At 40.3% G+C, this 21113-nt stretch overlaps 1 protein-coding gene across 2 annotated transcripts in view; it reads right to left on the minus strand.

Annotated features, from left to right (window-relative positions):
• The window catches only part of LOC131993303 (bone morphogenetic protein receptor type-1A-like), a 55899-nt gene that overhangs the window by 27041 nt on the left and 7745 nt on the right, over nucleotides 1–21113 (minus strand). For both annotated transcript variants that reach the window (XM_059359148.1, XM_059359149.1), the window contains exon 2: nucleotides 4522–4624. The gene's annotated coding sequence lies outside the window, so the exon portion shown is untranslated. The remainder of the gene's footprint in view (nucleotides 1–4521; nucleotides 4625–21113) is intronic.

Here is a 21113-nt window from a genome sequence, read left to right on the forward strand (position 1 = left end):
CAATCAGACGCTCACACCGAGCGTGTGCACTGGTCTGGTCCCAGTATGAAGGAGTGGAAACTGGAGACAGACGACTGGAGCTCAGACAACTTTCCTCCTGAGACACAAAAACATTAAACTGAAATATAACTGCAACTGTAGCAGACAGAATATTGGCCCTGTGTTTGAGTGTGTGTGTGTGTGTGTGTGTGTGTGTGTGTGTGTGTGTGTGTGTGTGTGTGTGTGTGTGAGTGTGTGTGTGTGTGTGTGTGTGTGGGTGGTCTGGTCAGAGACCGGACTGCGTGAAGGAGGCCGGATGGTTTCATCCACCGTGTCGCCTTGCAAACTGCAGCCAGGCCACAGAGACACACGGCAGCAGGGCGATATAGGTGGTCCTGGGTGGGTGTGTGTGTGTGTGTGTGTGTGTGTGTGTGTGTGTAAGAAAAGAAACTGGGGGTGGAAAAAGAATAAATGCAGATGTAGAGTCAGAAATAGAAAGTTATGGATGAATAAGAAATGTGAAAAAATAAAAAAAGAAGGTTGCAAGAAACACAAAATCAGAAATAAAGTAAATAAAGTAAAAGACAGAAATACATAAAAGGAAACGAGAAAGATAAACACACGTTCTGTGGTTTGTTTTCTGGGCTTCAACCTCCGAACGTCCACTGGACACGATCGATCGAAGAGTTGGAGACAGAACGAGTCACGAGTTCAGGAAGAATGACGAACAAATCATAAAATCATCAACCATTATTTCATTTTCTATTCATTTTTCGCCCATTTTTTCCATGAAAGTGAAATTTTTCAGAGAAATCTCCACTTTTTTTACACTCTACTTTTTACCTCTAGATTTGATCTGGACGAAGGATTTTAGTTATTAGTAGTTATAAGCTCCTGTGTCCACCAAACTGCATTTGAAAAACACAGATTTTTATTATTTTAACTGTTTTATTGAGCATTTCTCCTGGTATAAAGCTTAGTATCTGTGTGTTGTGGAGAGGAGGATCCTGCTGCTGAAGGAACTCTAACACAGAAACTGACTGTTTAGCTTGTGCAGAAAGTGACATTTTGCACATTTAATTGATTATCAAAATAACACCATATTATCTCTCTTTACAAATGTTTTTTACTTTGTCCTCGTCTCTGCAGCTGTAATCTCTGACGTTCTGAGGACGTTTTGTCAGAACTCGAGCCTGAAATCATTTAAAAGCTGCGATGTAAGCTTAGCCGGGCCGGCCTGCTCCCAGCCGGGCTACAGAGTGTGTGTGTGTGTGTGTGTAGCATGCAGTGTGTGTGTGTGTGTGTGTGTGTGTGTGTGTGTGTGGCTGCAGAGTGTGTGTGTGTGTGTGTGTGTGTGTGTGCAGCATGCAGTGTGTGTGTGTGTGTGTGTGTGTGTGTGTGTGTGTGTGCAGCATGCAGTGTGTGTGTGTGTGTGTGTGTGTGCAGCATGCAGTGTGTGTGTGTGTGTGTGTGTGTGTGTGCGCAGCATACAGAGTGTGTGTGTGGGGCTGCAGAGTGTGTGTGTGTGTGTGTGTGTGTGGGGCTGCAGAGTGTGTGTGTGGGGCTGCAGTGTGTGTGTGCAGCGTGCAGGAGGAGGAGGAGGAGGAGCAGGAGAAGGAGAAGGAGGAGCAGCAGGAGCAGGAGGAGCTGCAGGAGGAGGAGGAGGAGGAGCAGCAGGAGCAGGAGGAGCAGCAGGAGGAGCAGCAGGAGGAGGAGGAGCAGGAGCAGGAAGAGCAGGAGCAGGAGGAGGAGGAATAGGAGGAGGAGGAGCAGCAGGAGCAGGAGCAGGAGGAGGAGGAGCAGCAGGAGCAGGAGGAGGAGGAGCAGCAGGAGGAGGAGAAGGGGGGAGAGAGGAGGAGGAGGAGCAGCAGGAGGAGGAGAAGGGGGAGAGAGAGGAGGAGGAGGAGCAGCAGGAGAAGGAGCAGCAGCAGGAGGACATGTGTTAGTGGTTAGTGCAGCAGACTGGCCGTCTCTCTGTTTGAAGCTGTCAGAGTCAGAAACAAGAAGCAGCTTCACGTTCTCCACTCAACTAAACTCTCTCTCTTCTCTAACGGGAAATAAAAGAAAAACCTGCTGATGAAAGCAGCTGCTGAGTGATAAAGAAAGAAGATATTTCACCATCACCACCAGTGGAAGAAGTATTCAGATTCCTTATTGAAGTTAAAGTTCTAATACCTCGCTTTAAAATCACTTCACTGCAGTAAAAGTCCTGCATCTAAACTTAATGAAGTAAAAGTACAAAAGTATCAGCATCAAAATGTACTTAAAGTATCAAAAGTAAAAGTACTCGTTATGCAGAATGAAGCCACTCAGACTGGTTTATATATTCTAAATGTATTATTAGATTGTTTGTATTGATGCAGCATTGAGGCTCATTTTAACTATTTAATTTAATGAAGTTTAGTTTAAAAAATGTCTACCGTCGCTTTAAACTGATCACGTTTCTAAAGTTAAATCTCCACCTAAAAGTAACTAAAGCAGTCAGCTGAATGTAGTGGAGTAGAAGTATAAAGTTACATACAATGGAAATACTCAAAGTACAAGTACCTCAAAACCATGTTTAAGTACAGTACTTGAGTAAATGTACTTAGTTACTTCCCACCACTGTCTCTTACCCGTTTCATCCTCTGAAGCCCTCAACCTGACAGCAGGTTTGACAGGTTTGCTTTTCTTTATCTAAATCACCAATATTACACTATTTATAACTTAATTTATCACCAGATTATTAAATTTCCGACAGTCCTTGAAGGAATCCTGTGTGATAAACGCTCCTCTTCAAAAAACTAATCGAAGCTTAGAAAAGGTATTTCATGTCTCAAAAATGAGCAGAAATAAGTCGTTTCCACCAACCAGATGATGTTAAAAAGCATTTTATTAAACAGACAATCAATAAATGAAGTCATCTACAGATTAACCACTTAAACAAAAAGCAGGTTTTTAAAATGTTTTTTTTTTTGCCAAAATGACACCTAAAATTGAAGCTTAAAGTAGTGATATTGCATCAGAATCAGCTGTTTAAAAGTTTCATTTAATGCAGCTGCTGCACAGAAACGTCCCTCTGAATAAATAAAGTTTCATCTTATCTAAAAAACAAAACATGTCACTGCTGAAGACGATTCACAGCAGAATTTATAAAAACCGTTCTGCCATTAAAGCTTGAAGTCTCTCAACAACTGATAAATCAAATAAATCAGCAACTATTTTGATAAACGATTCAGAATTTAAGTCTTTTTTTTGGAAGCAACGATAACAAAAACACTGTGTGAGTAAACTGAGTATCTCTGGTTCATCGATGATAAAAACAACACATAAAAGTCAAAAAGTTCAGGAACATAAAGGCTTCAAAAATATAAAAATCTACGACATCCAATCATAAAATAAACTCCAGAATAGGCCTGTCACCATATCACATATTTTAGCACGATACATTTTCCCAGAAAGTATCGCGATAAACAATAGTATTGTTGTATCAATGCTGTTTTTTAAATATATATTAGAGCAAAATAATTCATCCTTTTCCACGGCAATGACTGTTTAAATCTGGAGGATATTAAACATTGGTATTAAAATGTGGAAAATAAATATTAAAACATCCTAGATGGATAAAACATAAATAAATAAACAACCAAAACAACTGAAATAGACTTTCAGGCTGTTAACAAAACATTGAACTGAGATAATCATTATATATTATATTATTTTATTCTTAAAAATAAAATAAATAAAATAGGCAGTTCGTGCATTTGCAGCTTTACTTTAAACACTAAAAAGCACAAAAAGACAATAAAGTGAGTCAAGAAAAAAACTATCATGTCCATTTTTATATCAAACAATAAGTCAATATAGTAATTATTGTGACAGGACTAAATATCTAATAAAATAAACAACAGATTAAAGAAAATGTCCTGCATAATGTTTGAGGTTCCCAACGCAGTCTCTCACACACACACACACACACACACACACACACACACACACACACACACACACCTTCCTCACATCAAGACATGACTTCACCTTTCACACACACTTTCTCTTTGCAGGGCATGACATCACACACACACACAGTGTAATCACGGCTCTTCCTGCTCCGTGGTTATTAATCACACCAGATGACAGCTCAAATGACCCAATCAGAGGCTGTAATCAAAAGCCAGGAAGCCTCCTGATTGGCCGGCTCTGCCTCCAGCAACAAGGTCAGAGGTTAATCTACTTAAAGAGCAACAGGAGGAGCAGCGGGGGGGGGGGGGGGGGGGGGAGGAGGAGGCTAATCAAGTTCTAAAAAAGAAGTAATCACTGGTGCCCCCAAAAAATAATGTTTATGTTTTTTTTCTGAGCCTGTGTGTGTGTGTGTGTGCACACATGTGTGTGCGCATGCATATATGTGTGTGCATGTGTGTGTGTGTGTGTGTGTGTGTGTGTGTGTGCTGCAGAGACAGAAAGCCAACCAGTAACGTTTTTCATGTGACCACAGTAAACATCCTGCAGACGTTACACACACTGACTTAACAGACTGGTGTGTGTGTGTGTGTGTGTCCGTACCTGACTGGCTCCATGGTAGAACAGTGTGTGTGTCGGTGCAAGGCTCCATGGGAAACGTAGTGTTGAAGGTTCAGACCAACATGCCAGCAGCAGCAGCAGAGAACTGTCAGACAGAAATAAAACATTTATTTAGTGTTTTTATATTTCAGAGGTGATCAAACAGTCAGTTCAGACTCTACCGGCCTGAACCAGAACATTAACATCACCACATTGTTGATCTGCGTCTCTGAGTTCAGATAACAGAAGTAGGAAGTTTAATCTGTGTTTGTTTTCCAGGAAAGTGACCTTTCACAGGTAGAAATGTAAAACAGGTTTTAAACAGCTCAGAGTCACAGAGACTGGCTGGAGAGAAAAACATACTGCAATGTTTTATTTTCAATTAGATTCACTGATATCTTTATATTCATGAAAACACATCAGAATGTTTTTAACACTTTAACACACTTTTGTACACAAAGCGTCTGCCACTGATTGTAAACAAACCGGCATGCTAACTGTACATGCGGTGTTCAATTCCAATGTTTAATATTCTTGAGATGTAAAAATTAATTGCAGTGGAAAAGGATGTAATCAACAATACTAACAATACGGTGATTGTAAACAAACCGGCATGCCAACTGTACACAAATCGTCCACCGCTGATTGTAAACAAACCAGCATGCTAACTGTACACAAATCGTCCACCGCTGATTGTAAACAAACAGGCATGCTAACTGTACACAAATCATCTGCCGCTGATTGTAAACAAACAGGCATGCTAACTGTACACACTCCTTTGAGGAGCAGCAGCAGCTCCTTGGAGGAGCAGCAGCAGCACCTTTGAGGAGCAGCAGCAGCTACTTCGAGGAGCAGCAGCAGCTCCTTCGAGGAGCAGCAGCAGCTCCTTCGAGGAGCAGCAGCAGCACCTTCGAGGAGCAGCAGCAGGACCTTCCAGGAGCAGCAGCAGGACCTTCCAGGAGCAGCAGCAGCACCTTGGAGGAGCAGCAGCAGCTCCTTGGAGGAGCAGCAGCAGCTCCTTGGAGGAGCAGCAGCAGCTCCTTGGAGGAGCAGCAGCAGCACCTTCGAGGAGTCTTGGAGCGGACTCTGCTCCGTCATCAGATGGAGCTGATGTCAGAGTGTCTGTGGCTTGTTGTTTGTAAAGAGATAAGTGGAGCAGTGTGGCAGACAGTCGGAGCCTCCTCCTCCTCCTCCTGCTGCTGCTCCTCATGTCCCCTCAGACACAGAGGCCTCTTTATTTGACAGCACCGAGCTCCTCAAAGGAGGCTTTATTCAGTCGGGGAAGCAGACGTCAGGAGAGTGAGTTAATATTCACACCCAGAGAGCAGAGATACTGCACACAGGACAGGAAGCTGCTCGCACAGCAGCCAGACCGACAAAATAAAACTCCTGACGTCACAATTTAAAAGCAGCACACTGTTTACAGCCTGAGTCAGCAGTTCTCTCCACAGCAAACCTCAGACCTTTTCACATTCACTGGAAAAACATGTTTATGTCAATCAAAGACCTACACCCAGAACATCCTGCTGCATGTCGGAAAACGCCAATTAAATCAGAATTATTAAAGAAAAACCTTTGAAACAAAACATCTCTGCATCTTTTAGCCCAGAAAACACCAGAGAAACATGGCTCCTTTCTTAAATAACACTTTTATCTTCTTCAAATTACACCAAAGTTAATTGTCGTGTTGAATTTAAACAAGATGTTGTTAAAAAAAAAAAATAATATTCACAATACCACGGAGCAAGATGAAGGCATCATTTTAGATTCTTATTAAAAAGAGAAATATATTATATAACGAGGACAGGAGAGGCTGTTTACACAGAGCTGAGAGGAGAAGACAGGAGAGGCTGTTTACACAGAGCTGAGAGGAGAGGACAGGAGAGGCTGTTTACACAGAGCTGAGAGGAGAGGACAGGAGAGGCTGTTTACACAGAGCTGAGAGGAGAAGACAGGAGAGGCTGTTTACACAGAGCAGAGAGGAGAGGACAGGAGAGGCTGTTTACACAGAGCAGAGAGGAGAGGACAGGAGAGGCTGTTTACACAGAGCTGAGAGGAGAGGACAGGAGAGGCTGTTTACACAGAGCTTAGAGGAGAGGACAGGAGAGGCTGTTTACACAGAGCTTAGAGGAGAGGACAGGAGAGGCTTCAATATGTGGAGAAAACTGGTTTTTATAACATTCAGGACACTTGTGAGCACTTGGAAAAGTGTTTTTTGTTGTATCGTAGGAAAAAAAGAGCTTGAGAATGAATTAAAGTCAGGAGAAGTTTTCTATCAGCGGAAAAAAGGATAAACATGGTTCGCTTGAGGTCAAAGGTCATCAGTGAACACCCTGCTGCTGCCACCAAGAGCTGGAAAATGTTCTCAAGAACCGCGTGGAAAACTGTGGTGATGAGCTGAACAGCAGCTTCAGAGAGAGAGAGAGAGAGAGGGCGAGAGAGAGAGAGAGAGAGGGCGAGAGAGACAGAGCGAGAGAGAGAGCGACAGACAGACAGAGAGCGAGAGAGACAAAGAGAGCAAGAGAGACAGAGCGAGAGAGAGAGTGACAGACAGACAGAGAGCGAGAGAGACAGAGAGAGATCGAGAGAGGGAGACCGAGCGAGAGAGAGAGCGAGAGAGACAGGCAGAGAGTGAGAGAGAAAGCGAGAGACAGAGAGAGAGCGAGAGGGAGAGAGAGAGAGAGAGAGAGAGAGAGAGAGAGAGCGAGCGAGAGAGAGAGAGATAGAGGGAGAGCGAGAGATGGAGAGCGACAGAGACAGAGAGCGACAGAGAACGAGAAAGAGTGAGAGACAGTGAGAGAGAGAGAGAGAGCGTGAGAGAGAAAGACAGCAAGAGTGCGAGACAAAGTGAGACAGAGAGCGAGTGAGAGCGACAGAGACAAAGAGAGCGAGAGCGAGCAACAGAGACCGAGAGAGAGCGAGAGAGAAAAAGAGAGAGCGAGACAGAGAGCGACAGACAGAGAGTGAGAGAGAGGGAGACCGAACGAGAGCGACAGACAAAGAGGGAGAGAGAGAGAGAGAGACAGAGCGACAGAGAACGAGAAAGAGCGAGAGACAGCGTGAGAGAGAAAGAGAGCAAGAGTGAGAGAGCAAGACAGAGGGACAGAGAGTGAGTGAGAGCGACAGAGACAAAGAGCGAGAAAAAGAGAGCGAGAAAAAGAGAGCGAGAGAGTGTGTGAGTGTGTAGGGAGGAAATCGTCAGCGGTGAGTTTCAGACTGAGTTTTTATAGAACAGACGAGGAGAAAATAGCTGTCTGAAGACGGGGGAGAACGTCACGAGGCTGGAGGAGAAACAGCTGCCACACACACACACACACACACACACACACACACACACACACCGAACACACACACACACCGAACACACACACGTCATCCAACTATTTTTATGTGAATGATGATGAATTCTAACAGCTGAGTGGAAACAGAAAAACGCAGGAACATAAAAGTTTTAAGCCCAAAAAATGTTTCAGAGATGTTTGGGCTTGAAGGTAAATGATGGAACTGATCCAGAGACAGGAAGCAGCAGCAGCAACATCTGTCCTGCAGAAACCACCAGCGTCTGATTCATTCAGCGCTCAGAGAACCAACAATAACAGGTCAGTGTGTCAGAAACAGATAACCTTCATCTGTCCTGAGATCATCTGACACACCGACCAGAGAACTAAAGCTTACCGCTAGAATCACCTCCAGTTCTACTCTCCTCCACTGTTGTTCTTCACTGTGTTTACATTCTTTACTGCATTTCTTCAATTTGTTTTTCTAATGCTTTTTTTCACTTTACTGCACTTCTCTACAGCGCTCCTTTATTGTGCTTCTTTACTGCATATCTCTACTGCATTTCTTTACTGCGCTTCTTTACTGCATTTCTCTACTGCGCTTCTTTACTGCATTTCTCTACTGCATTTCTCTACTGTGCTTCTTTACTGCATTTCTCTACTGCATTTCTTTACTGCGCTTCTTTACTGCATTTCTCTACTGCATTTCTCTACTGCATTTCTCTACTGTGCTTCTTTACTGCATTTCTTTACTGCGCTTCTTTACTGCATTTCTTTACTGCGCTTCTTTACTGCATTTCTTTACTGCATTTCTCTACTGCGCTTCTCTACTGCGCTTCTTTACTGCATTTCTCTACTGCATTTCTCTACTGTGCTTCTTTACTGCATTTCTCTACTGTGCTTCTTTACTGCGCTTCTTTACTGCATTTCTCTACTGCGCTTCTTCAATTTACTGCGCTTCTTCACTTTACTGCACTTCTTCACAGCGCTCCTTTATTGCGATTCTCTACTGTGCTTCTCTACTGCGCTTCGTTACTGCATTTCTTTATTGCGCTTCTCCACTGCGCTTCTTTATTACGCCTTTTCAATGCGCTTCTTCACTTTACTGCGCTTCTTCACTTCACTGCGCGTCTTTGTTGTTAAGGTTAAGATTCCTTCATTAGTCCCACAGTGTATTCAACCCATGCTTGTGAACACACCAGTGAACGCACCATGCTGAGGAGCAGTGGGCAGCACATTACTGCTCCTGGGGAGCTGTGGGGGGTTCAGTGACTTGCTCAAGGGCACTTCAGTCCCTGACCCGTCAGTCCTGGGATTGGAACCGGCGACCCTCCTGTTAAAAGCCTGATTCCTGACTTCTAGGCCACGGACTGCACAATTCTTCTCACTCGTTACTGCGTTTCTCCTCTTTTCTCTACTGCTGTCTGCTGCACTCCTTCCATCATTCCTCTCTTTTGTCCCCAACTTCCCCGTCCTCTGTAATACGCCTTTTCTGTCCCATATTGTGTCTTTCCTGTCCTCTACAGCAGTAGTTCTCAACCTTTTTGAGTTGCGACCCCCAATTTAACATGCATGTTGTCCGTGACGCCCGCTCACTGAACACAATCTCACACGCACAGTTAAGATCACCCAAAAAAAACAAACAAAATGACCAAAAAAAGTAAACAAAATGACCAAAAAAGACACAAAATGACCAAAAGAGACACAAAATGACCAGAAAAGACACAAAATGACTAAAAAAAGACACAAAATTACCAAAAAAAGGAAACAAAATTACCAAAAAAGACACAAATTGACCACAAAATGATTTGGCGACCCCCAGAAATCATCTCGCGACCCCAATTGGGGTCCCGACCCCAAGGTTGAGAATAGCTGCTCTACAGAGTGAATGCAGAGCAGAGGAAGATAATAAGGAGTGATAAAACATATTCAGTGTGCAGAGGAGAATGCTTGTTAAGTGTTATAGTCACTTCCATTCAGTGTTTCTAAAGTTTGTTTGTTGCTGCTTTTGAGGAATAAAAAGTGAGGAGGAGTGTGCCGTCTGGTCAGATGAAGAGCGTTTTCATCACTCGGGGCTGTTTACAGTCTGAAAGTCAGCGAGCAGCAGAAACAACAGAAAGAAAAGCTGCACGCTGACCTCAAAGTTTCTCTTTATCTCCCACACAAATATTACAATGCAACAGCTCTAAAACTTGTAGTCATCACTCTAATTCAACATAATTCAAATGTGCAAACTATCAGCTGAAAACAACAGATGAAAGAAGACTGTAGTACAAGCTGACCCAGATATCTATTAACTGAAAACAAACGTGGAGTTATAGTCGACACAGCTCATTTAAATAAAAGCAGGAAAACAAAAGCTGCCCGGCTGGTTCTCCAACTCCTCATGAACTAAACATTTTTGCAGCCTGCCATGTTTACTGTGTAATGAAACACATTTAATGTCACGCAAAGCTGCAAGAAATTGAAAAAAAAAAGCCAATTTCCAAACTTAAGTTTTCCTCACGTGTCCGTGTTCGAGCCCGGCTCGTTTCCAGAGTCCCAACGTCTGTTTCAGAGCGTAAACTGCTGGGAGGCGGCCGAGGGTTGCATGTAAATTCCTGAAAGCGTCGGAGCGACGTGTCAGATGGAGGTGTGAAACCACAGTCTGACTGGAAAGCTGTGAAACCAGTCCTGGTCACGTAGGGAGGGCGGAGGTATGCAGCCCTGATGCTGCAGAAACACAAACACAAGCTGGAAGGAACCAACGCCGACTCCTTTTCCACCGTCTGAGCTCAGACGTGACATTTATCACCAGTGGAAAATATTAATTCTGCTCTTCCTGCACGACCCGTTGCACTAATATCTCTCATTGTTTCATATGCAACTAGAAACTGAAGGTGTGATTGACTTCATTTCCTTTTGGCTGCTAAATTTGTCTTCAGAGAGCAAAACCTGGAGATAATGATCGTTTCGTTTCCTGTTTTTATGTTTATCTAGTTAAGAAATCACAAACAAAAACAGTGTTTATTATAGAAAGAAATTGTGAAAACAGGCATTATTGTCAGCTTTTTTTGTGGCCATTTTGCAACTTGTTTTATCATTTTGTGTCTTTTTTGGGGAAAGTTAGACATTTTTTCAGCTTTTCTTTGTCATTTTGGTAATTTTGTTTCTTTTTTGGAATATTTTTGTCGGCCAAGAGACAAATATCCACTGAAAATCTGTTTGTACAGAGCCGAGAGGAGAGGACAGGAGAGGCTGTTTACACAGAGCAGAGAGGAGAGGACAGGAGAGGCTGTTTACACAGAGCAGAGAGGAGAGGACAGGAGAGGCTGGAAACATGACAATACTTCAATATGTGGAGAAAATTTTAAAACTCTTTTTGGTATTTTTACGTCTTTTTGGGTGTAATTTTGTGTCTTATATGGTAGAGTTTGTCTTTTTTTGGTATTTTTTTATCTATTTTTGGTTATCTTATTTTATTTTTTTGTTATTTTGTGTCTTTTCTCTCAGAGAAATTCAACTTTTTAGTTCTAGTTTCTGTCATTCTAACTGTGTTATTGTGCACAAAGACTGTTTGAGTTGTTCTGATTGTGCTGACTCCACAGAGCTGCAGGACTTATAGATTTATAGAGATTTTATATGTTGCAGTGAAACACAAAGACACAGAATTGACAATACTTCAATATGTGGAGAAAACTGGTTTCACTACATTCAGGACACTTGTCTGCACTTGGAAAAGTGTTTATATATAATGTAATAATTTGGTTTTATTACAACTTTTTAAAAATAATTGTGTTGTTCTGCACAAAGACACGTTTGAGTTGTTCTCACTTGTAGTAATGTTCTGCAGAACTCTAATATATATGAACCTGATGCAGATCTCCTGCTGTAAACACAGGTGAGACCTGATGTTTGGATGTTTGTTTGTTTCTTCCTCTGTGTTGCTGTTTTTTAGTCCAATAAAAACATCTTGTGGCTGCAAAACATCAGCGTGTGTGTGTGTGTGTGTGTGTGTGTGTGTGTAGGAAGTGGAATCGAAGCGTTCAGATTCTGATCGCAGCAGTTAAATCTGGCAGCTTTTATAAAAACAACAGAGGAAGAAGAGAGCAGAGGACGAGAACACTAATAACATCAAAGTCAACCAGCAGCCACAGCCATTAAAGACCAGAAACAACCAGGAGGAGCAGGAGAAGGAGGAGGAGGAGGAGGAGGAGGAGGAGGAGGAGGTGCTGCTTTCACAGGAACCTGGGAAAAGTGGGAGAACTCAGCGAGGAGGTTTCCTGCAGGCAGCAGAGAAACAACAGACTGAAGAGTCAGAGACACAAACGTTCTGATGATTCTATCTTCCTTGTTCTTTTTATTTTAGGGATATATTTTATTAGGGAATCCCACTATTCAAGCCCCAGGAGGGTTTTGGGCTTTCCTGGGATTTTTTTAAATTTCAATATGTATATGGAATATATAAATTGTAATATTGTTGTTATGTTATTTTCTTTCTTGTGCCAAATAAATCAAATCAAAATGTTTAGCTGTTAGTAGAGCCCCACATATATATTATTATTGTTATTATCTGTATTGAGCATACAGGTGCATCTCAATACATTTTGCAACAACAATTTCACGTCTGTTTTGGTAATTAAAAAAAAAAAAAAAATCCATTTTGTGTCTTTTTTTGGTCACTAATGTATTTTCTGGTAATTTTCTGTCTTTATTTGGTAATTGTGACTTTTTGGGTAATTTTATGACTTTGTTTTGGTAATTTTACATATTTTTTTACGTCTTTTTTGGTCATTTCACATATTTTTTTGTCATTTTGTGTCTTCTTTGGTCATTTTACGTCTTTTTCAGGTCATTTTATGACTTTGTTTTGGTAATTTCATGTCTTTTTTTACGTCCTTTTTGGTCATTTTACATTTTTTTTTGCCATTTTGTGTCTTTTTTTGTTGGTATTTTGAACATATTTTCTGGTAATTTTACATTTTTTTTGGTCATTTTGACAATTGACTGAAACTGAATAGTAATGATGTTTATTTAGCTTTTTATTTTATTCCTATTAATTCTTTATTTTTCTTAGTCATTTATAGAATTGGCTGAGGGAAATAGAATTAAATTATTATTTTTTAAATGTGTTAATTCATTAAATAAATAAAAAGTCAAAATAGGAATAAATAATAACAATGCAATAAAAACAAAACAAAAATTTAACTATTTTAAAAAGCCTGATTTTAGAGAATCATCCTAAAAACTCGTCATTAGAATTTGCTGGTGTGAATGAAGGAAATCGGCCTAAAGTCGGTCAGACGGTTTTAATCCCGGCGGGAGGAGACGGCTCTGTTAGTGGTGAGCTGACAGGGTTCAGGGGTCAGGGGTCAAAGGTCAGCATGGAGCTCAGGGGCCACAGTCACTTCAGAGGGATCAGAGCAGAGATCAGGCTGCAGGATCGACCAGGAGGAGGAGGAGCAGCAGGAGGAGGAGGAGGAGGAACGTTTCAAGAATCAAGGAGTTAAAGAGACACAAAAACCTAAAAACAAGTCGAACTCCCAGAGCCAACTGTCTGCAGCTGAGTTGCATTGTGGGTAATGTAGGCAACAGGTTTTTACAAGGATGAAGAATTAAAAAAAAGATGATTTTCTGCATCAATTTTGTGAAATTCGCATGAAATTCTGTGTCCTCGTGTTTCACTGCAACATATAAAATCTCTATAAATAAATAAAGTCGTGCAGCTCTAATCAGAACAACTCAAACAGTCTTTGTGCAGAATAACACAGAATGACAGAAATCGTTGAATTTATAGGACAAAAGACACAAAATAACCCCAAAAAATGTAAATATACAACAACAACAAAAAAAGGACACAAAATAAGAAAATGTAAAAATAACAAAAAACAAAAAAGGACACAAAATTACAAAAAAAAAGACCAATAAGAGTTTTCTTCACATATTCTCTCTTTTTTAAGTATTGTCATGTTTCCAGCATGATGCGTTCAAGGACCGTTGGAAAGTTCAAACTGATGAAAATGCCTGTTTTTACAGTTTCTTTCTATGATAAATGGAGAATTTTTGGTGATTTTAAGACGAGTTTCTATAATCAACGCTGTTTTTTTGTGATTTCTTTCCTAGATTTATGGGGACAAAACGCTGCAACATAATAAAGGACTGAATGTTTCACTCATAGAAACTCTTTGTTCTGTGATGTTTGAGCTCTAAATAAAGATTCATTCCTGCCGCCTGGTGACCCCTTCAGGTTTTTGAACTCTGGAGGAATGCCGTCCTGTCCGCTGATCACATGACCAAACGAAATCACAGACGGGCCGCAAATAATCACATCTGCACCGCGAGGAGGGGTCGATGACGTCCTCCGGTCAGAGTGGAGGAGCGTTGTTCTGTCTGTGGTGAGCTGGATGTGAATTATTCACTGGGATGGGCCGGGTGTATTTAAAGCAGAGATCAATACCATTAAAGGACAGCTGGAGGCTGCTGTAACCTTCAGGAAGCAGCAGACATCTAACCGTCCTGGAACAACAGCCACTGAACAGACAGGAAACAATCGCATGACACAAAAACCAGCAGAAATATTTAACACGTTAAACGTCAGCAGAGAAAACCTCTAAAAACTCAAAACCGACTCAAAACCAACTCACAAAACCTGAAAACGGTTCAGAATGTTTCCGAAAGATGTTATTTATCAGCCTCTGAAGCAGATAGACACATGAAATAAAAACCAATAAAAAGCTAAAACGCTTTGCTTTAACTGTAAATTACTACATTTACCCTAAAATGTTTTTAATCACATATGGTTTAAAATTCAATTAAGTCATTAAATCTCCTCCAAAACCTCAGCATCGTTTCAAAACCTGAAAAACTGCAGAGAATTTTAAAAAAATATTTTATTAATCAGCTTAAACTCTTGGCTTTAACTGTAAATTATTACCATTGCGCTAAAAATGAATAAATATCATAAAAAAGCACTAAAAAGCTGAAACCCTTGGCTTCAACTTTAAATTATTACCTTTGCCCTAAAGTTAATCAAGTTTTTATTAAAATCAAATACGGTTTAAATCAATTAAGACCAAGGTCCGCCAAGAAAACCTCTAAAACCTCACCATCGTTTCAAAACCTCCCAAAACCTGAAACACTGCACAAAATGTTTTCTAAACATGGTTATTTATCAGCCTCTGTAGCAGATAGACACATGAAATAAAAACCACTAAAAAAGGTAAAAACTCTTGGCTTTAACTGCACATTATTACCATTGCACTGAAATTTGTTAAGTCTTTTAAATCAAATACGGTTTAAATCAATTATGAACAAAGTCAGCCAAGAAAACCTCCTCTAAAACCTCCGCATCGACCCAAAACAACCTCACAAACCCTGAAAAATTACTCAAAATATGACCTAAATCATTTATTTTTCAGCTTCAGTAGCAGAAAGACACATTCCATACAAACCATCTGAAAGCTTAAACTCTTTGCTTCCAATAAGATTTTTAAATCTAAGTCCATCTAGAAATTCATCTCTAAAATCTCAGCATTGTTTCAGAACCTCCCAAAACCTGAAAAACTGCACAGATATTTTTCATAAAAAGCTTAAACTCTTGGCTTTAACTGTAAATTATTATCTATGCCCTAAAATTGATTCAGAATTTATTTTTTTTTTTAATCAAAGATCATCAAAAAATATAAAGAATTATCAACTTTCTCAGCCTGATAGAAATCTGAAATAAAAACCACTAAAACCCTTGGCTTTGTAAATTATTACACTTGCCCTAAAATTAGTTAATTTGTTTTTAATCAAATATGGTTTAAACCCATTAAAACCAAATTCCGCCAAGAAAACCTCCTCTAAAACCTGAAAAACTGCTCAGAATTTTCCTAAATATGTGATTTCTCAGCCTCTGCAGCAGATAGACACATGACATAAAAACCATGTAAAAGCTAAAACTCTTGTCTTGAACTGTAAATCATTACCTTTGCCCTAATATTCATTGAGATTTTTTTTTTAAACCAATAAATATCATCAAAAAGATGAACTATCAACTTTCTCAGCCTCTGTAGCAGAAAGACACATTATATAAAAAACACTAAAAAACTAAAACCCTTGGCCTCAACTGCACATTATTACCTTTGCCCTGAAATGCGTTAATTGATTTTAACCATATTTGATTTAAAAAAAACTTAAGATCTAAGTCAGCAAAAAAAAAACCTCCTCTAAAACCTCAGCATCGACTCAAAACCTGAGAAACTGCTCAGAATGTTTCCTAAATATGTTATTTATCAGCCTCTGTAGCAGATAGACACATGAAATAAAAAACACTAAAAAGCTAAAACCCTTTGCTTTAACTGTTTAATATGAGCGGCTGCAGTAATGTGCAGCTCGTTGCATGGTGGCTCCACTTGTGTGTGTAAAAAAAAAAGCAGCATGGGTTAAATGCAGAGGTTGAATTTCTCCATAGTGGGAAAAATAAAAGATAATTCTTGAATCTTAGTCTTAACTGTGTTATTCTGTACAAAGACGTTTGAGTTGTTCCCATTTCTAGGCCAAGAGCATGCTGATTCCACAGAGCTGCAGGACTCGTAGATTTATATAGAATTATATATATATATATATATTATATATATATATATATATATATATATATATATATATATTATATATATATATTGCAGAGAAACACAAGAACACAGAGTTCAGAGGTTAATTGTGAACCTTTCTCAGTGATTTTTCACTATTTCTCTGCAGCAGTTTCTCTCAGTGGACAAATGTTTCTCCTCAAAGACTAAAAACTGAACCATTAAGTAAAGATTATTGCTGCTGCAGCCACAAGTGTCTCCTGCTGCTCCTCCTCCCGGAGCCGAACCTCCTCACACACATTTCACCGACTCGTCCAGCTCTGATCCTCGTCTCAAGAGAAACCTCAAACAGAAACCCTGAAGCAGTTTCACCTTTGCCACACATCCAGGAGAATGAAAACACACGGCGCAGGATATAAAATATCTCTGCAGGGATGGAGGGGGAGGAGGAGGAGGAGGTGAAGAATCGTCCCTCTGTGTGCTCAGCTCCCCATTTACTGCCTTTATTTATCTGCAGCAAAGAGGCTGGACGTATGGAGGAGGAGGAGGAGGAGGAGGAGGAGAGGGGTGGATTGCATGTTTTCCTCCCCGGCTCAGCCACTCTGTCTCCAGGCCGCCAGGGGGAAGGAGGAGGAGGAGGAGGAGGAGGGAGGAGGCAGACAGAGGGGAGCGCTGGAGATGTGAAACCTGATCTCCTTCCCTACCTCCTCCCCTCCTCCTCCTCCTCCTCCTCCACTGCCACCTCACTGCCAGAGAGCCTCCGAGACTCCCTGAGTAATCTGATCCTCAGCCTCCGAGACTGGAAACACAGAGAGAGAGAGAGAGAGAGAGAGAGAGAGAGAGAGAGAGAGAGAGAGAGAGAGAGAGAGAGAGAGAGAGAGAGAGAGAGAGAGAGAGAGAGAGAGAGAGAGAGAGAGAGAGGAGGGAGGTGGAGGTGGAGGAGGGAAGAAAAGGAGAAATGAAGGAAAAAAAAGGGGGGGAGATAGAAATAGAGCAGAGGGAAGGAGAGAGATCCCCGAGCTCAGAATCACTCCCAGGAGAGAGAAAACTGAGACGAAGGAGACCGAGAAAAGGAGGGAGACACTGAGAAAAAGGAATGGAGAGAGAGAGAAAAGAAAAGAAAAGAGATCTACACTCAGAGAAGAAAGAAAGATCTGTGTTTTAAAGGCTGTTTCTACATCAGTTTAACCCTCCGAACCCTGACAAGCTGGTTAAGATACAAGAAAATCAAGATACACCCTTGTTATGTACAAGAAAGTTAAGCTACAACCTCATTCAATGCAAGAAAACTAAGATAAAATATATTAGATGCAAGAAAATTCAGATACAACCTCATTAGGTACAAGAAAATTAAGCTACAACCTCATTGGATATGAGAAAAAAAAGATACAACCTCATTAGATAAAGAAAATGAAGATACAACCTCATTAGATACGACAAAATGAAGATACAACCTCATTAGATACACGAAAATGAAGATACAGCCTCGTTATGTACAAGAAAGTTAAGCTACAACCTCATTCGATGCAAGAAAACTAAGATACAACCTCATTCGATGCAAGAAAACTAAAATACAACCTCATTGGATATGAGAGAAAAAAGATACAACCTCATTAGATACGAGAAAATTAAGATACAACCTAATTAGATACGAGAAAATTAAGATACAACCTAATTAGATACGAGAAAATTAAGATACAACCTAATTAGATACGAGAAAATTAAGATACAACCTCATTAGATGCAACCTCTCCCATCCTCTCCTCTCCTCTCTGTGTCAAATACTTAATTTTTGGACACGTTTTAAGGAAATATTATTATTATTATTATTTTAAGCTTCGTTTTGGTCACTTTTTCCAGTGGAAACATTAATTACCGTCGGGAGGTTTTAACTCTGACGATAATGTCTGTTTTTACGGTTTATTTCTAGCATAAACGCTGGATTTCTGGCGATTTTTTAAAAGTTAGCGGGGTTCAGAGGGTTAACTGCATGAATGAATTTATTAAAACTGACATTGTATTGTTGGTCTCATCATTAATCCGAATATGGACATGCAAAATGTGAGCTGTTCTTTTAGAAAAATGATATCATCTATCTATGCTGCTTCTAATAAAGAGCCAATGAAAGAAAGATGTGTAAAGGGAGAAACAGCTGTAGGAAACAAAGGAAACAACGTGAGGGAGAGCTGCATGTTGATAGCTCACACTGTTTCTTCTTTCACAATCAACTTTTAAATGTTTTGGCTTTTAGAAGCAGCGTGAGAACGATCAGGGAAGACAATAAATCCTGCTGCACCGAAGGAGAGAAATTAAATTAGGAAATATGAGAGAAAAGAGAAGCGATAATAGAAACAGGAGGCAGGAAGAGGAGGTGGAAACTAAATCAGATGGAAAACACTAAATAAAGACATTTAAATCTATTCATAACTAGAGAATTATTAAAGGATTATGATACGGAAAGCTGCAGAGGTTATGGTTGAAAATGTGGCTGGAATCTTGATTGTTTGTGTGTCTTTATTATTATGAAGTAAAAGGTTTTCAAGAGGCTACAAGCTACAAGCTACAAGCTACGAGGCTACAAGCTACCGGGCTACAAGCTACAAGTTACGAGGCTACAAGCTACCGGGCTACAAGCTACCAGGCTACAAGCCAAAGGCTACAAGCTACAAGCTACGAGGCTACAAGCTACCGGGCTACAAGCTACCAGGCTACAAGCTACCAGGCTACAAGCTACCAGGCTACAAGCCAAAGGCTACAAGCTACCAGGCTACATGCTACCAGGCTACAAGCCAAAGGCTACAAGCTATGAGCCTACAAGCTATGAGGCTACAAGCCAAAGGCTACAAGCTACCAGGCTACAAGCTACAAGTCTACAAGCTACAAGCTATGAGGCTACAAGTCAAAGGCTACAAGCTACAAGGCTACAAGCTACAAGACTACAAGCTATGAGGCTACAAGTCAAAGGCTACAAGCTACGAGGCTACAAAGCTACGAGGCAACAAGCTACAAGCCAAAGGCTACAAGCTACGAGGCTACAAGCTATGAGGCAGAGGCTACAAGCTACGAGGCTACAAGTTACGAGGCTACAAGCTACGAGGCTACAAGCTACGAGGCTACAAGGAGAGCCTACAAGCCTCTAAAATCAGATGCTACAATCTATGAGAAAGAACATACAAGCCACAAGGCACAGGCAACAAGCTACGAGGCTATAAGCTACTAAGCAGAGGGCTACAAGCCCCTAAAATCAGAGGCTACAAGCTAGAAGTAGACGCTACGCGCTGTGAATCAGTCAGGTGATCAGTATTGTTTGGTTGCGTCTCTGAGCAGGTTTGGAGACGGAGTGTGTTTGTGTTTGTGTTTGTGTGTCTGAAGAGTTGAACTGTGTGACGTGTGACTGATCTCAGCCCCGTCAGACTCCAGCAGCATTAACTGGTCTTTTCCTGGAGACTGGTCTGGTCCCAGTACAGAGGTGGTGGTGGTGGTGGAGTCACGGTGTAAGAATAGAGCTGAGGACACACTAATCACACAGATACACAATCAGTCCTCACAGACTCAGTTCACTCTCTGACCTTACAGTGTCTCTGCAGACCAGATCAAGATTATCTGAATATTTTAGAATTAAAATACTACAGTATTAAAAGATGAATTTATATATTTTATTTGTGCCGTTGCTGCAGAATATACAGTCATGGTAAAATGTATCAGACCACCTTGTTTTCTTCAGTTTCTTGTTCATTTTAATGTCTGGTACAACTAAAGGTTCATTTATTTGGACAAATATAATGATAAACAAAAGAGTTTAATTAACAGATGATATCTAGACATTTAACATGGTTTTATTGACAACAACCAAAATACTGATCGATAAAACCATGTTTAATGTCTAGATATCAGCTGTTAATTAAACTCTTATCAGCTATTTTTGTTGTTATCATTATATTTGTCCAAACAAATGTACCTTTAGTTGAACCAGGCATTAAAATGAACAAGAAACTGAAGAAAACAATGGTACATTTGGTACATTTTTCCATGACTGGAAAACAAGTCCAAACAATTCAGTGATTATTGAGACAAATGATAAATCATAACATGTGAAAACAGGACGACTCCAAACAGCAACAGAGAGAAAAACCTCCTCCTCAGAGCAGCAGACCCTCCTGATCTGACTCAGACTCTTTCTGAAAAAACACTAAATTACTTAAAAAAAGAGACAAAATGGCAAAAAAGACACAAAATGACTGAAAAAATACTAAATTACTAAAAAAAAAGACAAAATGACTGAAAAAACACTAAATTACTAAAAAGAAAAATGACACAAAATGACAAAAAGACACAAAATGACAGAAAAAACACTAAATTACAAAAAAAGACACAAAATGACAAAAAGACAAAAAGACACAAAATGACAAAAAGACAAAAAGACACAAAATGACAGAAAAAACACTAAATTACTAAAAAAAGACACAAAATGACTGAAAAAACACTTAATTACTAAAAAAAGACACAAAATGACTGAAAAAACACGAAATTACTAAAAAAAATGACACAAAATGGCAAAAAGAAACACAAAAATGACAGAATTACCAAGAGGGACAATTTTGTTTAAAAAAAAGACACAAAAAAACACTAAATTACTAAAAAAAAAGACACAAAATGACTGAAAATCACTAAATGAGTAAAAAAGAAGAGCCAGTGGTGTGCCTGAGTCTCTGTCTGTTATCCCGTCAGATGGTGGCTCTGCTGAGGAATGTCCAGCTGTCGGCCA

The sequence above is a fragment of the Centropristis striata genome, chromosome 20, assembly GCF_030273125.1.
Source record: "Centropristis striata isolate RG_2023a ecotype Rhode Island chromosome 20, C.striata_1.0, whole genome shotgun sequence".
NCBI classification, from domain to species: Eukaryota; Metazoa; Chordata; class Actinopteri; order Perciformes; family Serranidae; genus Centropristis; species Centropristis striata.